The sequence below is a fragment of the Trachypithecus francoisi genome, unplaced genomic scaffold (genome assembly GCF_009764315.1).
Source record: "Trachypithecus francoisi isolate TF-2019V2 unplaced genomic scaffold, Tfra_2.0 Lachesis_group16, whole genome shotgun sequence".
Classification (NCBI taxonomy): Eukaryota; Metazoa; Chordata; class Mammalia; order Primates; family Cercopithecidae; genus Trachypithecus; species Trachypithecus francoisi.
The window spans coordinates 80,421,938-80,437,952 of record NW_022681461.1 but is presented as its reverse complement, the minus strand read 5'-3'; the positions used below and the strand labels follow the sequence as shown (position 1 = coordinate 80,437,952).

At 35.4% G+C, this 16,015-nt stretch overlaps 1 protein-coding gene and 1 pseudogene across 3 annotated transcripts in view; both read left to right on the top strand.

Annotated features, from left to right (window-relative positions):
• Positions 1-16,015, top strand: part of TMEM38B (transmembrane protein 38B) — an 83,281-nt gene that overhangs the window by 59,404 nt on the left and 7,862 nt on the right. The gene's annotated exons all lie outside the window — the stretch shown is intronic.
• On the top strand, positions 4,943-8,410 carry LOC117099437 (annotated as a pseudogene).

The following is a 16,015-nucleotide window of genomic DNA, read 5'->3' as shown; positions in this document are numbered from 1 at the left end:
AACCCCATTTGAAAGTCAGCAACCTCAAAGATCAAAGGTAGATAAACCCACAGAGATGAGAAAGAACGCAAAAATAGTGAAAACTCAAAAAGCCAGAGTGTCTTTTCTCCCCCAAATGATGGCAACATCTCTGCAGCAAGGACATGGAACTAAGCTGAGGCTGAGATGCCTGACTTGACAGAAGTAGGCTTCAGAAGGTGAGTAATAATGAACTTCACTGAGCTAAAGGAGCATGTTCTAACCCAATGCAAAGAAGCTAAGAATCATGATAAAACAATAAAGGAGATGATAGCCAGAATAGTCAGTTTAGAGAGGAACATAATTGACCTGATGGAACTGAAAAACACAACATGAGAACTTCACAATGCAATCACAAGTATGAACAGCAGAATACCTGAAGCAGAGGAAAGCAGCTCAGAGCTTGAAGACTATCTTTCTGAAATGAGACAGGCAGACAAAAATAGAGAAAAAACAATGAAAAAGAATGAACAAAACCTCTGAGAAATAGGGGATTACGTAAAGAGACTTAACCTGTGATTGGAGTACTTGAAAGACACGAGGAGACTGGAACCAAGCTGAAGAACATACTTCAGGATATCATCCAGGAGAACTTCCCCCACCTAACAAGACAAGCCAACATTCAAGTTCAGGAAATCCAGGGAACCCCAGTAAGATGCTCCATGAAAAGATCAACCCCAAGATGCATAATCGTCAGATTCTCCAAGGTTGAAATGAAAGAAAAAATGTTAAGGGCAGCCAGAGAGAAAGACCAGGTCAGCATCAAAGGGAAACCCAGCAGACTAACAGCGGACCTCTCAGTGGAAACCCTACAAGCCAGAAGAGATTGGGGGCCAATATTCAATATTCTTAAAGGAAATAATTTCCAAACCAGAATTTCATGTCCAGCCAAAATAAGCTTCATAATTGAAGGAGAAATAAGATCCTTTTCAGACAAGCAAATGCTGAGAGAATTCATCACCACCAGGCCTGCCTTGCAAGAGCTCCTGAAGGAAGCACTAAATATGGAAAGGCAAAACCATTACCAGCCACTACAAAAACACACTGAAGCACAGACCAGTGACACTATGAAGCAACCACATAAACGAGTCTGCAAAATAACCAGCTAGCATCATGATGATAGGATCAAATTCATGTAACAACAGTACTAACCTTAAATATAAATGGGCCAGTTGCCCCAATTTAAAGACCCAGAGTGTCAGGCTGGATAAACAGCCAAGACCCATCAGTATTCTGTCTTCAAGAGACCCATGTTCTGTGCAAAGACACACATAGGCTCAAAATAAAAGGATGGAGGAAAATTTACTAAGCAAATGGAAAACAGAGAAAAAAGGCAGGGTTGCAATCCTAGTTTCAGACAAAACACACTTTAAAACCAATGAAGATAAAAAAAAAAAAAAAGACAAGTGCATTACATAATGGTAAAGGGTTTAATTCAACAAGAAGAGCTAACTATTCTAAGTATATATAAACCCAATACAGGAGCACCCAGATTTGTAAAGCAAGTTCTTAGAGATCTACAAAGAGACCTAGACTTCCACACAATAATAGTGGGAGACTTTAACACCCCGCTGACAATATTAGACAGATCATTGAGACAGAAAATTAACAGAGATATTCAGGACCTGACCTCAGCTCTGGATCAAGCAGACCTGATAGATTGCTACAGAACTCTCCGCTCAAAAACAACAGAATGTATATTCTTCTCATTGCCATACAGCACTTAATATAAAATTGAGCACATAATTGGAAGTAAAACACTCCTCAGCAAATGTAAAAGAACTGAAATAATAACAGTCTCTTAGACCACAGCACAATCAAATTAGAACTCAAGATTAATAAATGCACTCAAAACCAGACAACTACATGAAAATTGAACAACCTGCTCCTGAATGACTCTTGGGTAAATGATGAAATTAAGGCAGAAATCAAGAAGTTCTTTGAAACTAATGAGAACAAAGAGACAGCATACCAGAATCTCTGGGATGCAGCTAAGGCAGTGTTAAGAGGGAAATTTACAGCACTAAATGCCCTCATAAAATCCTAGAAAGATCTCAAGTTAACAACCTATCACCTCAACTGAAAGAACTAGAGAACCAAAAGGAAACCCCAAAGCTAGCAGAAGACAAGAAATAATCAAGATCAGAGCTGAACTGAAGGAGATAGAGACATGAAAAACCCTTCAAAAAAAAATCAACAAATCCATGAGCTGGTTTTTGGAAAACATTTATAAATAGACTTCTAGCTAGACTAATAAAGAAAAGCAGAAAAGAATCAAACACAATCAGAAATGATAAGGGAGTTATCACCACTGACCCCACAGAAATACAAACAACCGTCTGTATAAAGAACAATATACTATAAACAGAGAATAATAGAAACACCTCTGTGCAAATAAACTAGAAAATCTAGAAGAAATGGGTAAGTTCCTGGAGACATACACCCTTGCAAGACTGAACCAGGAAGAAGTTGAATCCCCAAATAGACCAGTAATGAGTTATTAAATTGAGGCAGTAATAAATAGCCTACCAACCAATAAAAGCCCACGACCAGATGGATTCACAGCTGAATTCTACCAGAGATACAAAGAATTGCTGGTACCATTCTACTGAATCTAGTCCAAAATATTGAAGGAGAGACTCCTCCCTAACACACACTGGGGCCTGTCAAGGGGAGGTGGAGGGAGGGAGAGCATCAGGAAGAATAGCTAATGAATGCTGGGCTTAATACCTATGTTATGGAATGATCTGTGCAGCAGTCCACCATGGCACACATTTACCTGTGTAACAAACCTGCACATCCTGTACATGTACCCCAATCTTAAATGAAAGTTGAAGAATAAAGAAAAATAAATAATAAAAAAAAGTGTGACTCCTCTGAATTTGTTATTCTTTTTAAGAATTGTTTGACTATTCTGGGTCACTAGCATTGCCATATGAACTTTGGAATCAACTTCACAATTTCTGCAAAGAAGCCAGCTCTTATTTTGATAGGGATTGCTTTAAATCTGTAAATTGATTTGAGAATAATTGCCATCTTAACAGTAAGGTTTCCAGTTCATCAACACAGGAGTTCTTTTGATTTAGTTTGGCCGTCTTTGTTTTCAATATACATGTCTTATGCTTTTTTTGTTAAATTTATTCCTAAGTATTTTATTCTTTTTTGATTTTATACTAAATATAATTGTTTAAAAATATAACTTCCAGGTTATTACAAATATGTAGAAATACAATTGATATTTGTATATTGATTTTGTATCCTGCAACCTTGCTGAACTCATTTATTAGTTCTAATAAATGTTTTAAAAGGTAGATTCCTGGCTGGGCATGGTGGGTCATGTCTGTAATCCTAGCACTTTGAGAAGCCAAGGTTGGCAGATCACTTGAGGTCAGGAGTTTGAGACCAGTCTGGCCAACATGATGAAATCCTGTCTCTACTAAAAATACAAAAATGGAGGTTTCAGTGAGCCAAGATTGCGCCACTGCACTCCAGCCTGGGCAACAGAGCCAGACTCCATCTCAAAAAATAATAATAATAATAAAATAAATAAATAATAGAAGAAAGATTCCTTAGGATTTTCTATATGCAGGATCATGTCATCTGCAAATAGAGATAATTTTACTCTTTCCTTTTCAATCTGCATGTCTTTAATTTTCTTGCCCAGTTATCCTGGCTAGAACCTCCAGTATAGTGTTGATAGAAATGGAGAGAATGAACATTCTTGTCTTTTTCTTGATCTTAGAGAGAAAGCATTTGGTATTTCATCATTAAGCATAATGTTGGTTATGGGTTTTTCCTAGATGCCTTTTAGCAGAGTAGGAGGTTAGTTCCTTTCTACTCCTAGTTTGCTGAATGGGTGGGAGCTGTATTATTTTTGAGTTTCTAACTTTAATCTTTAAAGAAAATGAATGTATATTGTGGGTTTGGTAAGAATAAATAAATAGCGCTGGTATCTTACATTTTCTTGAGTTACAGGATCAGCTTTGTTTATGACCTAATTTGTGGAATAAAAATGATAATTTTTCTTACAATTGTTGCTGGATGTAAAGTTCTATATTTTAACACCCAAACTTAAACACCATACTGCAATGTAATAATAATAAAGATATTTAAAAATTGGGAAACATACAATGTTGAACTTCTTTTATAATATTTCTCAACATTTTTCCTAATTAGAAAGTATATCCACCAGTTTCTAAATAGAATATTCATTTTTAACTAATTCATTTGCCCAAATCCCATTTAGAGTTTACTGAAACTGATAATATATTTCATAATCTTAATCATTTTTTTATCTTTTAAATTTTATTTCAATAGCTTTTGGAGAACAGGAGTTTTTTTGGTTACATAGATAAGTTCTTTAGTGGTAATTTCTGAGATTTTGGTACACCTAAGCAGTATATACTATACCCAATGTGTAGTCTTTTGTCCTTCATCTCTGTCCCACCCTTCCCCTCAGGTCCTCAAAGTTCGTTGTATCATTCTTATGCCTTTGCATCCTCACAGCTTAGCTCCCACTTATAAGTGAGAACACACGATATTTGGTTTTTCATTTCTGAGTTACTTCACTTAGAATAATGGTCTTCAGCTCCATCCAGGTTGCTGCAAATGCCATTATTTCGTTCCTTTTTATGGCTGATTAGTATTCCATGGTGTATACATACCATATTTTCTTCATCCACTTTTTGGTTGATAGGCATTTAGGCTGGTTTCATATTTTTGCAATTGCTAATTGTGCTGCTATAAACATGAGTTTGCAAGTGTCTTTTTCATATAATGACTTCTTTTCCTCTGTGGAGATACCCAGTTGTGGGATTACTGGATCAAATGGTAGTTCTACTTTTAGTTCTTTGAAGAATCTCCATACTGTTTTCCATAGTGGTTGTACTAGTTTATATTCCCACCAGCAGTGTAAACATGTTCCCTTTTCACCACATCTACATCAATGTTTTAAAAATATTTAAAAATAACAGTTGACTCTATAAGGAGTATTGTGAAATAGAGCTGTTGTGAAATAAAGCAGAAGGAATGGTAAAGAATGACTAAAACTGAAAAGAGGCTGTTGAGTTTTGAAATTAAGAGATATTTGGTGACCTTAGTAATACAAGCAATTTCAGTGGACTGGTAAGGGATAGAAAAATGATTGTAATCAACTGAGGTGAATAAAAAAGTGAAGATGAAGAGTATAAACTATTTTAAAGGGATTTGGAGGGAGTATAAACAGGAATAGAACTTGGAAGAGCATTTTGGCAATATCTGACAAGGGTGAAAATTCACATACCTTGTGACCTGTTAACTCTGTTTTTAGGTATAACCAACAGCAGTGTTTCCCAAGGTATGGTACAGGGCCCAACTTTATCAGGATCCCTTTAAAAAAATGCTTTAGCAGTTGCTATTCAAATTGGCGGCGGGGCTGATGGTTGTGCTGAGACTCGTCACTGCCCAGGCCGCTGGGCCTGAGTGTTGCCTTCACCGCCATGGACACCACTGGGTGCTGACAGACCTATGGAGAGTCTGGGTGTGCCTCTTGGGCCTTATCGGGCCACCAAGCTGGAATACCCTTCAGGCAGGCATGTGTTATTAGTCCTACTTTACCAGTGTGGACACTGAGGCTCACAGACGTTAGATGCCTTCTACAGTCACATCTACAGCAAGTGGCAGAGCTAGAATTCAGATCTTCCTGGTATGGCACTCTTAAATGGATTCTGCTACTTATGGAATGAAGTTACCACATCTTTTCGAGCATGAATGCCTCTAAGAAAACATAGGCAACACTTAAAAAAATATGGCAATTGTTTCACAGCAGGAGAAGCAGTGGATTGACTTTATGACCTATTAAGAAATAATAGCGATTGTAGTCCCAAAGTTACAAGGCAACAGATTATCCAACTGTTGAGGATATTTCTTAAGAATCATGTAATTGAAGATATCAAAGGCAGGTGGGGATCAGAAAATGTTGATGATAATAACCAGCCCTTCAGATTTCCTGCTACTTCGCCACTTAAAACTGTACCACGAAGGCATCCAGAATTGAGAAAAAACAACATAGAGAACTTTTCCAAAGATAAAGATAGTATTTTTAAATGATGAAACTGATCTCGTAGAACTCCTAAAAAGCATGGAATACATTTATCTCAGGAAAATGCTGAGAAAATAAAGCATGAAATAATCAATGAAGATCAAGAAAATGCAGTTGGTAATAGAGAACTAAGCCAGGAAGATGTTGAAGAAATTTCGATATATGTTGTTCTGATCTACCTGCAAACCATTTTAGGTGTGCCATCCCTAGAAGAAGTCATAAATCCAAAACAAGTAATTCCCCAATATACAATGTACAACATGGCCAATACAAGTAAACATGGGGTAGTCATACTACAAAACAAATCAGATGACCTCCCTCACTGAGTATTATCTGTCAGGAGGCCTGGCAGATTGGCCAAGAACTAATGATATGAATAATTCAACTTACGTTGGATTTGAACAAGATGTATTCAGAACAATCACAGATTATTTTCTAGATCTCCCTGAATCTCTACTTACTTTTGAATATTACAAATTATCTGTGAACATTTTGGTTATTTGTGGCTATGTCATAGTTTCAGATAGATCCAGTGGGATACATAGAATCCAAGATGATCCATAGTCTTAAAAATTCCTTCACTTAAACAATTTGAATTCCTTCAGATCAACTGAGTACCTTCTTCTCAGTCTACTTCATAGAGAAAAAAGAAGAATCAGATTATTCTGAGAGACCACAGATAAGCAATCCAGGATTTCAAGAAAGATGTGCTAAGAAAATGCAGCTAGTTAATTTAAGAAACAGAAGAGTGAGTGCTAATGACATAATGGGAGGAAGTTGTCATAATTTAATAGGGTTAAGTGGTATGCATGATCTATCCTCTAACAGCAAACCAAGCTGTTGTTCTTTGGAAGGTATTGTAGATGTGTCAGGGAATTCAAGTAAAGAGGCATCCAGTGTGTTTCATCTATCTTTTCCAAACAGAAGGACAAAATAATAAACTGTTTTTAGAGTCTAAGCCCAAAGAGGAATTCCTGTTGAATCTTCATTCAGAGAAAAATACTCAAAAGCCATTCTGTGCTGGTTTTAAGAGAACCACTACTTTGACTGCTCAAGGCCAAGAGAACTTGTGTAATGGGAAATGCAAGTCAAAACAGCTTTGTAGGTCTCAGAAGTAGTACAAGAAGGAATAGTTATATCAATACACCAGTGGCTGAAATTATCATGAAACCAAATGTTGGACAAGGCAGCACAAGTGTGCAAACAGCTATGGAAAGTGAACTCAGTCTAGTGCCACAATCAATAAAAGACTCTGCAAAAGTTCAATAGAATTTTCAGAAAATTCTTTACTACCAGCTTCTTCTGTGTTGACTGGCACACAGAGTTTCCTGCAACCTCAATTAGAGAGGGTTGCCATCGATGCTGTACAGTTATGTTGTTTGTTACTTCCCCCACCAAATTGTAGAAAGCTTCAACTTTTAATGCATATGATTTCCCAAATGAGTCAAAATGTTGATATGCCCAAACTTCATGATGCATTGGGCACGAGATCACTGAGGATACATACCTTTTCTTGGTGTGTGCTATGCTGTGCTGAAGAAGTGGATCTTGATGAGCTTCTTGCTGGAAGATTAGTTTCTTAACAGATCATCATCAGGAAATTCTTCAAGTACCCTCTTAGAGACTGCAGCGGAAAAACATCTTGACTACTTACTTAAGAAAGGGACATATTGGCCGGCGCGGTGGCTCAAGCCTGTAATCCCAGCACTTTGGGAGGCCGAGACGGGCGGATCACGAGGTCAGGAGATCGAGACCATCCTGGCTAACACAGTGAAACCCCGTCTCTACTAAAAATACAAAAACTAGCCGGGCGAGGTGGCGGGCGCCTGTAGTCCCAGCTACTCGGGAGGCTGAGGCAGGAGAATGGCGTAAACCCGGGAGGCGGAGCTTGCAGTGAGCTGAGATCCGGCCACTGCACTCCAGTCCGGGCGACAGAGCGAGACTCCGCCTCAAAAAAAAAAAAAAAAAAAAAAAGAAAGGGACATATTGAAAATCCTGGAGATGGACTGTTTGTTTCTTTGCCAACTTATTCATACTGTAAGCAGATTAGTGCTCGGGACTTTGATGAGCAAAAAGTTTCTACCTTTTCAAGCTGCAGTTGCAGAACTTTTAGAAAATATTATTAAAAACAAGAGTTTACCTCTAGAGGAGAAAAGAAAAAAGCTAAAACAGTTTCAGAATGAATATCCCTTGATATATCAGAAAAGATTTCCAACCACGGAGAGTGAAACAGCACTTTTTGGTGATGAACCTACAATCAAGCAACCAATGCTGATTTTAAGAAAACCAAAGTTCCATAGTCCAAGATACTAACTGAATTAAAAATCATGTAATAGTTGTGGAACTTTTATAAATGAAACCATATCTGAGAATGTAGCTAATGGAAAGGAAGTCTGTTATTAATAAGGTATTTCTAAATAAACACATTATGTAAGGAAGTACCAAAATCGTTGTTTATCAATGTGAGACTCCTAGGAAACTAACTAGATCTCAACTGAGAGCACATAACAATAGGTGATACCAAATACTTTTTGTTTTTACCACAGCTATCCGGTAAGGCTATCATGATGTGTACTAAAATTTTATTTACTTGAATTTTGAAACCTGAGCTGTGTTCATCAAGATTAAACAGTAATTCTGTTTTTAAAAGAAAATTTATCTGCATATGTGCAAGTTCTGAGATATTAGCTAATATCTCAGATAGATCCAGTGGGATACATAGAATCCAAGATGATCCATAGTCTTAAAAATTCCTTCACTTAACAATTTGAATTCCTTCAGATCAACTGAGTACCTTCTTCTCAGTCTACTTCATAGAGAAAAAGAAGAATCAGATTATTCTGAGAGACCACAGATAAGCAATCCAGGATTTCAAGAAAGATGTGCTAAGAAAATGCAGCTAGTTAATTTAAGAAACAGAAGAGTGAGTGCTAATGACATAATGACATAATGAATTAGTTATTTGGGGTTACTTCTTTGTTTCTAAGTATAAGAATGTGAAGAATATTTGAAAGCTCAATGAAATAATTCTCAGCTGCCAAATGTTGCACTCTTTTGTATATTCTTTTTCCACTTTTGATCTACTTATATATATGTGTGTGTTTTTAAAATATGTGTATATTTTATCAGATTTGGTTTTGCCTTAACTATTATCCCCAACTGCTTCAGTCATTCATTTGTTCTATATATATATATATATATATATATTTTGAATTCTAATTTGCATAGTCTATTAGAAGATGGGGATATAAAAGAAATATAAGGCAATCATATATTCATTCAAAAGATACTTATTTAGCAACTGCTATGTGCCTTTCAGTGTTCCAGATATGTGGAGACAATGATAAATAAAATATATAATCTCTTCTATAAGGTATTTATTTTTAATCAAGGGAGATACACTTATCAGATGCTGAAAATAACAACACTACCCACTGAAATCAGGGCATATATAATCATTCAGCTCAAGACTGACTTCTATGATGATGGAATAGGTCTCTAAGCTAGTGGTTTTCAAATTGGTGCACATTGGACTCACCCGAGGAGTTTTAAAACAGCCTATATGCCTAGGGCCTAACTTACACTAATTAAATCTGAATTTTAGGGATGTTGTATAGGGATTAATATTTTTTTAAATCCAGGTGATTCCAATATTCAGTCAACTGTGAGAATCAATGTCCTCAATGCTTTTTAAAAACATGTTTATAAGTGTCAAGATAGTGGCACATTGACTTTATTTTTTCATTGGAAGAAAATGCCTGCCAAGTATAAATGCCTCTCATCTTAAAACAAGGTTCTTCAGGTTTCTGCTTGATTGACTTGGTACAAACTTGAAGCAAGTTGCCTTCTATTTTTTACTCCAAGATTGTTTGATATCTATTCCTTAAGTGTAAAGAAATATATAATGCCTGGGTTGTAATAAAATCTTAATGTTTAATGACTATTCTAATTTCTCAATATAATTTCATACTATTTCTCTATAAAATGATAGTGTTCCATTTAACATTACTAATTTTTATTAAAAATCTGGACAGAGAATTATAAATATGACTTTATCCTAGAAACTCTGGCTATAAAATTATTGGACCAAATTGAATTCTTTCTAAGGCATTAGTACGCTAAAACTTTCTTTGTTTATAGATATGTAAAATGTGGGTTATATTGCAAATTGAGATTAAAATTATTTGGGGTTTTGTAACAATTTTAAAACATACTTTAGCAAAGTAGCATTTAATATTTATGAAATTATTAGAAATGAGCTCCTTTAAAAATTTTTAAAAGTCAACTTTTTAGAAGTGTAATTGATGCATAATAAACTATATTCATGGATAATCAAGTACATTCCGTCTAGGAGTACATTTTGATGAGTTTTGGCAAATTTGTATAGCTGTGTAACCACTACCACAGTCAATGTATGAAACATTTCTATCATTTCGGAGCTTTCCCTTGTACCTTGCTCTAGTAAATCCCAGCCACTATCCATAGCCCCAGTGTACCATTTATCCACTTTATATTACTACAGATTAGAGTTGTCCTTTCTGTAGTTTCATATAGAGTCATATAGTATGTACTCATTTTGTTTTTGAGATTTACCCATATAATTACGTGTTCCTAAGTAGGATTAGGTACCACAATTTGTTTTTCCAGTTATCTGTTGATGGGTTTTGGTGTATCTCCAGCTTTTGATTATTTGAATAAGGTTGTTATAAATAAAGCTGCTATGAATATGCGTACATATATGTCTATACATAGACATGTATTTTCTTTGTCCTCTTTTTTATTTTTTTTTGAGACAGAGTCTTGCTCTGTTGCCCAGGCTGGAGTGCAGTGGTGTAGAAATAAGCTTGTCTGTAGGACCTACATAGTCAGCATTGCCATTACTGGAGCCATCAGTGAATTTTAAGATGCCCAGATTTCGTATTGTTCAAACACACATGCTCTACAAACAATTTGTGCAGTTGATACAATCACAGGGTCCTGAGGCAGCATTCATCCTCCTCAGCTTACAAAGAAGATGACAGGATTAAGAGATTAAAGTAAAGACAGGCATAGGAAATCACAAGGATATTCAATGGGGAAGTGATAAGTGTCCATGAAATCTTCACAATTTATGTTCAGAGATTACAGTAAAGATAGGCATAAGAAATTATAAAAGTATTAATTTGGGAAACTAATAAATGCCCATGAAATCTTCACAATTTATGTTCTTCTGCCGCGGCTTCAGCCGGTCCCTCCATTCGGGGTCCCTGACTTCCCTCAACAGTATTAGGTACCACAATTTGTTTTTCCAGTTTATCTGTTCGTGGGTTTTGGTGTATTTCCAGCTTTTGATTATTTGAATAAGGTTGTTATAAATAAAGCTGCTATGAATATGTGTACATATATGTCTATACATAGACATGTATTTTCTTTTTCTTCTTTTTTATTTATTTTTTTGAGACAGAGTCTTGCTCTGTTGCCCAGGCTGGAGTGCAGTGGTGTGATCTTGGCTCACTGCAACCTCTGCCTCCTGGGTTCAAGTGATTCTCCTGCCTCAGCCTCTCGAGTAGCTGGGAATATAGGTGTGTGCCACCACGCCTGGGTAATTATTTGTATTTTTAGTAGAGAAGGAATTTCACCATGTTAGCCAGGATCGTCTCAATCTCCTGACCTCATGATCCACCTGCCTCGGCCTTCCAAAGTGCTGGAATTACAGGCGTGAGCCACTGTGCCTGGCCAGACATGTATTTTCATTTCACTTAATAACTAGGAGTAGAATTGCTAGGTCATCTGAAAAGCATATGTTTATCTTTTTAAGAAACTGCCACACTATTTTTCAAAATGGTTGTATCATTTTACCTTCCCACCAGCAATGTATGAGACTTCTGATTGTCCTACATCCTTGTTAATTATTTGGTATTATCAGTCATTTTAATTTTAGCATTTTATAGGTATGAGGTGATACCGCATTGTAGTTTTATTTTGCATTTCTCTGGTGGCTAGAGACTTGAGCGTCTTTTCATGTGTTTACTGGCCATTCATATATCATCTTTCGAATAGTGTCTGTTTAAATATTTTGTCCATTAAAAATTGTATTATTATTGAGTTGTAACAGTTCTCTGTATATTCAGGATGTCAATCCTTGGTGAGATATATGTATTCCAAATAATTTTCTCCCAGTTTATGCTGTTCCTTTTTATTTCTTTAGTGTTGTCTTTAGAAGAGCTGAAGTTTTAAATTTTGATGAAATTTACTTTACTAGATTTTCCTTTCATGGTCCTTTTTGTGTCCTATTTAAGAAATTATTTTATTCCTCAAGGTTTTGAAGAGTTTTCACCTGTTTCTTCTAAAAGTTTTATAATTTTTGCTTTTTTTTTCTGTGTTTTTTTTTTTATACTTTAAATTCTAGGGTACAGGTGCACAACATGCAGGTCTTTAAAACATATATACATGTGCCATGTTGGTGTGCTGCACCCATTAACTCGTCATTTACATTAGGTATATTTCCTAATGTTATCCCTCCCCCCTCCCCCCACCCCACAACAGGCCCTGGTGTGCGGTGTTCCCCACCCTGTGTCCAATTGTTCTCATTATTCAATTCCCACCTATGAGTGAAAACATGCGGTGTTTGGTTTTCTGTCCTTGCGATTGATGGTTTCCAGCTTCATCCATGTCCCTACAAAGGACATGAACTCATCCTTTTTACTTTTAGAGTCTGTGAACCATTTCAAAATAAGTTTTACGAGTCCTATGAGGTAAGGGTCAGGTTTTTTGTTTTTTTTTTTTCAATGAATGTGAAGTTGTTACAACACTGTTGAAAAGACAGTTCTTTCCCTCATTGAATGATCTTGCCACCTTTGTTGAAAATCAGTTGGCTTGACCTATGTGGGTCTATTTCTGGAGTGTATTCTGTTCTGTTGATTTATATGTCTATTTCTAGCCAATACTAAACTGTTTGAATTACCATAACTTTATAGTAAATCTTAAAATCAAGTAGGACAGTTTCTCCAACTTTATTCTTTTTTCAATATTTCTTAGGATAGTCTACATCTTTTATATTTCTAAATAAGTTTTCTGATTAAGTTGTCACTTTCTATGGTAAAAACACCTTCTGGAATTGTTTTTGAGATTATGTCTATAGATTAATTTGAGAAGAAATCAGGTCTTAAAAAGATTTAGTCTGTTAATCTCTGAACATGGTATGTTTCTCCATTTATTTAGGCCTTCTTTAAATTTTTGGAGTACTATTTAGTGATTTTCATTGTTTTATATGTATCTTGTTAAATTTAAATTTATCCTGAAGTAGTTCATATTTTTGGATGCCTTTAGAAATAGTAGTTTTTCAAATTTCAATTTGGAATTTTACGTTGCTTGTATTTAAATATATAGTTAATTCTTACACATTGTTCTTGTATCCTGTGATCTTGCTGAATTTGCCTGTTGGTTGTGGTAGCTTCTGTGTAGATTCCTTAGCATTGTCTATATACATAGTCTTGTCTATGATAAAGATAGTTTTACTTTTTCCTTTTCAATCTGTTTTTTTTTTCCTTGCCTTATTATATTGGCTAGAATGTCCTGTACAATGTGAAAGAGAAATGGTGAGAATAGACATCTTTGTTTTGTTTGTGACCTTAGTGGAAAAACATTCAGCCTTTTACCTTTTATATGATGTTAGCTATTAAGCGTCTTATAGATGTCCTTTATGAGGTTGAGGAAGTTCTCTTTTATTTCTAGTTTGCTGAAAGTTTATCATGAATGGGTGTGGGATTTTGTCAAATGCTTTGTTCTGTATCAGTTAAAATAATCATAGGGGTTTTCTCCTATATTCTGTTAATATAGTGAATTACATTGATTATTAAAATGTTACATAAATCTTTCATTCCTGTGATAAACCCCGTTTAGTCATGATACAGTTATCAGTCATGGATATTACTGAATCCATTTTTTAAAATATTTTCAAGGATTTTTTTTCCTGTGTGTTAATGGATATTGGTTTGTAGTTTTCTCTGTAATTTTTTTCTCTTTTTTGTATTAACATAAAACTGGGCTTTTTAAATAAATGGAAAAGAATTTCTCTGTTGTCTGAGTTTATGTAGGTTTGATATTATTTATTGGTAAATGTTTGATAGATTCACTAATGAAGTCATTTAGGCCTAGAATTTTCTTTAAAGGAAGGTTTTTGATAACAGTTTCTTACGTAGATATAGGGCTATGCAGATTTACTTGTGTCTGTTTTACTAAGTTGTATTTATTAAGGAATTTGCCATTTCACTGAAGTTTTTTATTGTTGGCATGAAATTGTTCATAATAGATTTTTGTTATCCCTTTAATGTCTGTGGAATTTGTGGTAATGTCTCTCCTTTCATTCCTGATATTGGTAATCTGTGTTTTCTTTTTCTGTCTTTTAAAAGCACTCTACCTAGAGGTTTGTCAATTTCATGGATTTGTTTCAAAGACCCAGCTTTTGGTTTCATTGGTTTTTCTGTTTTAGATTTCATTAATTTCAGATCTTTATTGTATCCTTCCTTCTGTTTATTGGGGGGTTTACTTGGTTCTTCCTTCAGTATAAAGAAAAGATTGATAAATTTGACTCCATAAATTGTTTTTTAAAGTTACGTGGCAAAAGCCACTGTGGACAAAGTCAAAATATAGCTATCAAATAACTGATAAAATACTTACAACATATATCAGAGGGCTGGTATGCCTGATATATAACAACCTCTTAAAAATTAAGGGGTAAAGGACCAAAATCTGATGGAAAAGTTAAAAGAAAGTTATCAACAGACAGTTCACATAGAAAAGATCGGGAAATGTTCCTCAAACATATTAAAAAATGTGGAACTCATACTTGAGAAACATTAACTAAAATAACACTTGAGATACCATTTATCATTCATCAAACTGGCACAAAATTTTTAATTTTTATTTTATTTTACTTTTGAGACAGGGTCTTGCTCTGTCGCTCAGGCTGGAGTGGAGTGGCATGATCACGGCTCACTGCAGCCTTGACTTCCCAGGCCCAAGCGATCTTCCCACCTCAGCCACCTGAGTGTAATTGGGACTACAGGTGTGTGCCACCATGCCTGGCTAATTTTTGTATTTTTTGTAGAATTTTGGTTTCACTATGTTGCCCAGGCTGGTCTCAAACTTGGACACAAGCTACCTGCCCGCAAACTAAAAGTTTAAAAGTCTGGCTACACATTCTGTTGATGAGGCTGTGGAGAATCAGGCACTCCTGCAAATGTTCTTTTTCAGTGTTTTCTGGATTTCTTCTATGTTTGTGTTTTTTCAATATATTTTTAGCTATTCTTGTTTATTGATATGAACTTTAATAGCGATTTGTCTAGCTCTGTAAAAAACCATGTTATTTTTATTGCAATTGTGTTCATTGTTTATTGCAATTTATAAGCTAATTTAGGGAGGCAGTTATAGGAAGACAAGCATGGAATGAGACAGGAGTGAGGACAGAGCCTTAAAGTTCTCTAATATTTAGAGAAGGGAAATCTAGAATGGGAAATGGAAAAGGAGTGGTTGATGAGAGTTTTAAGGAGGAGGAGATAGTTTTAAGGAGTGTAGATGTGCTGAATACTGATGAGAAGTGTCTTCAGGTAATGTATTGTTTAATACATGAATGACAGACACTGTTCTTAGGCCCTTTTGGGGATCCAAATGATCATATATAGATTGAATAAGGTGCAATGTATATATTTTATTCATTGATGCATTGAATAAGATGTATTGTTGAATACATGAATGAGGGGCACTGTTCTTAGGTGCTTTGGGGGATATAAATGATTATATAAACATTGAATAAGACCCAAATCCTATTCTTAAGATATTATTGTCTAAAAAGGAACATGAGATATGCCAACTCAACTTTTTAAACTTTATGAGGAGAGGTACTAAGTTTGCAGTATTCATCACTGCATCATTAGCATT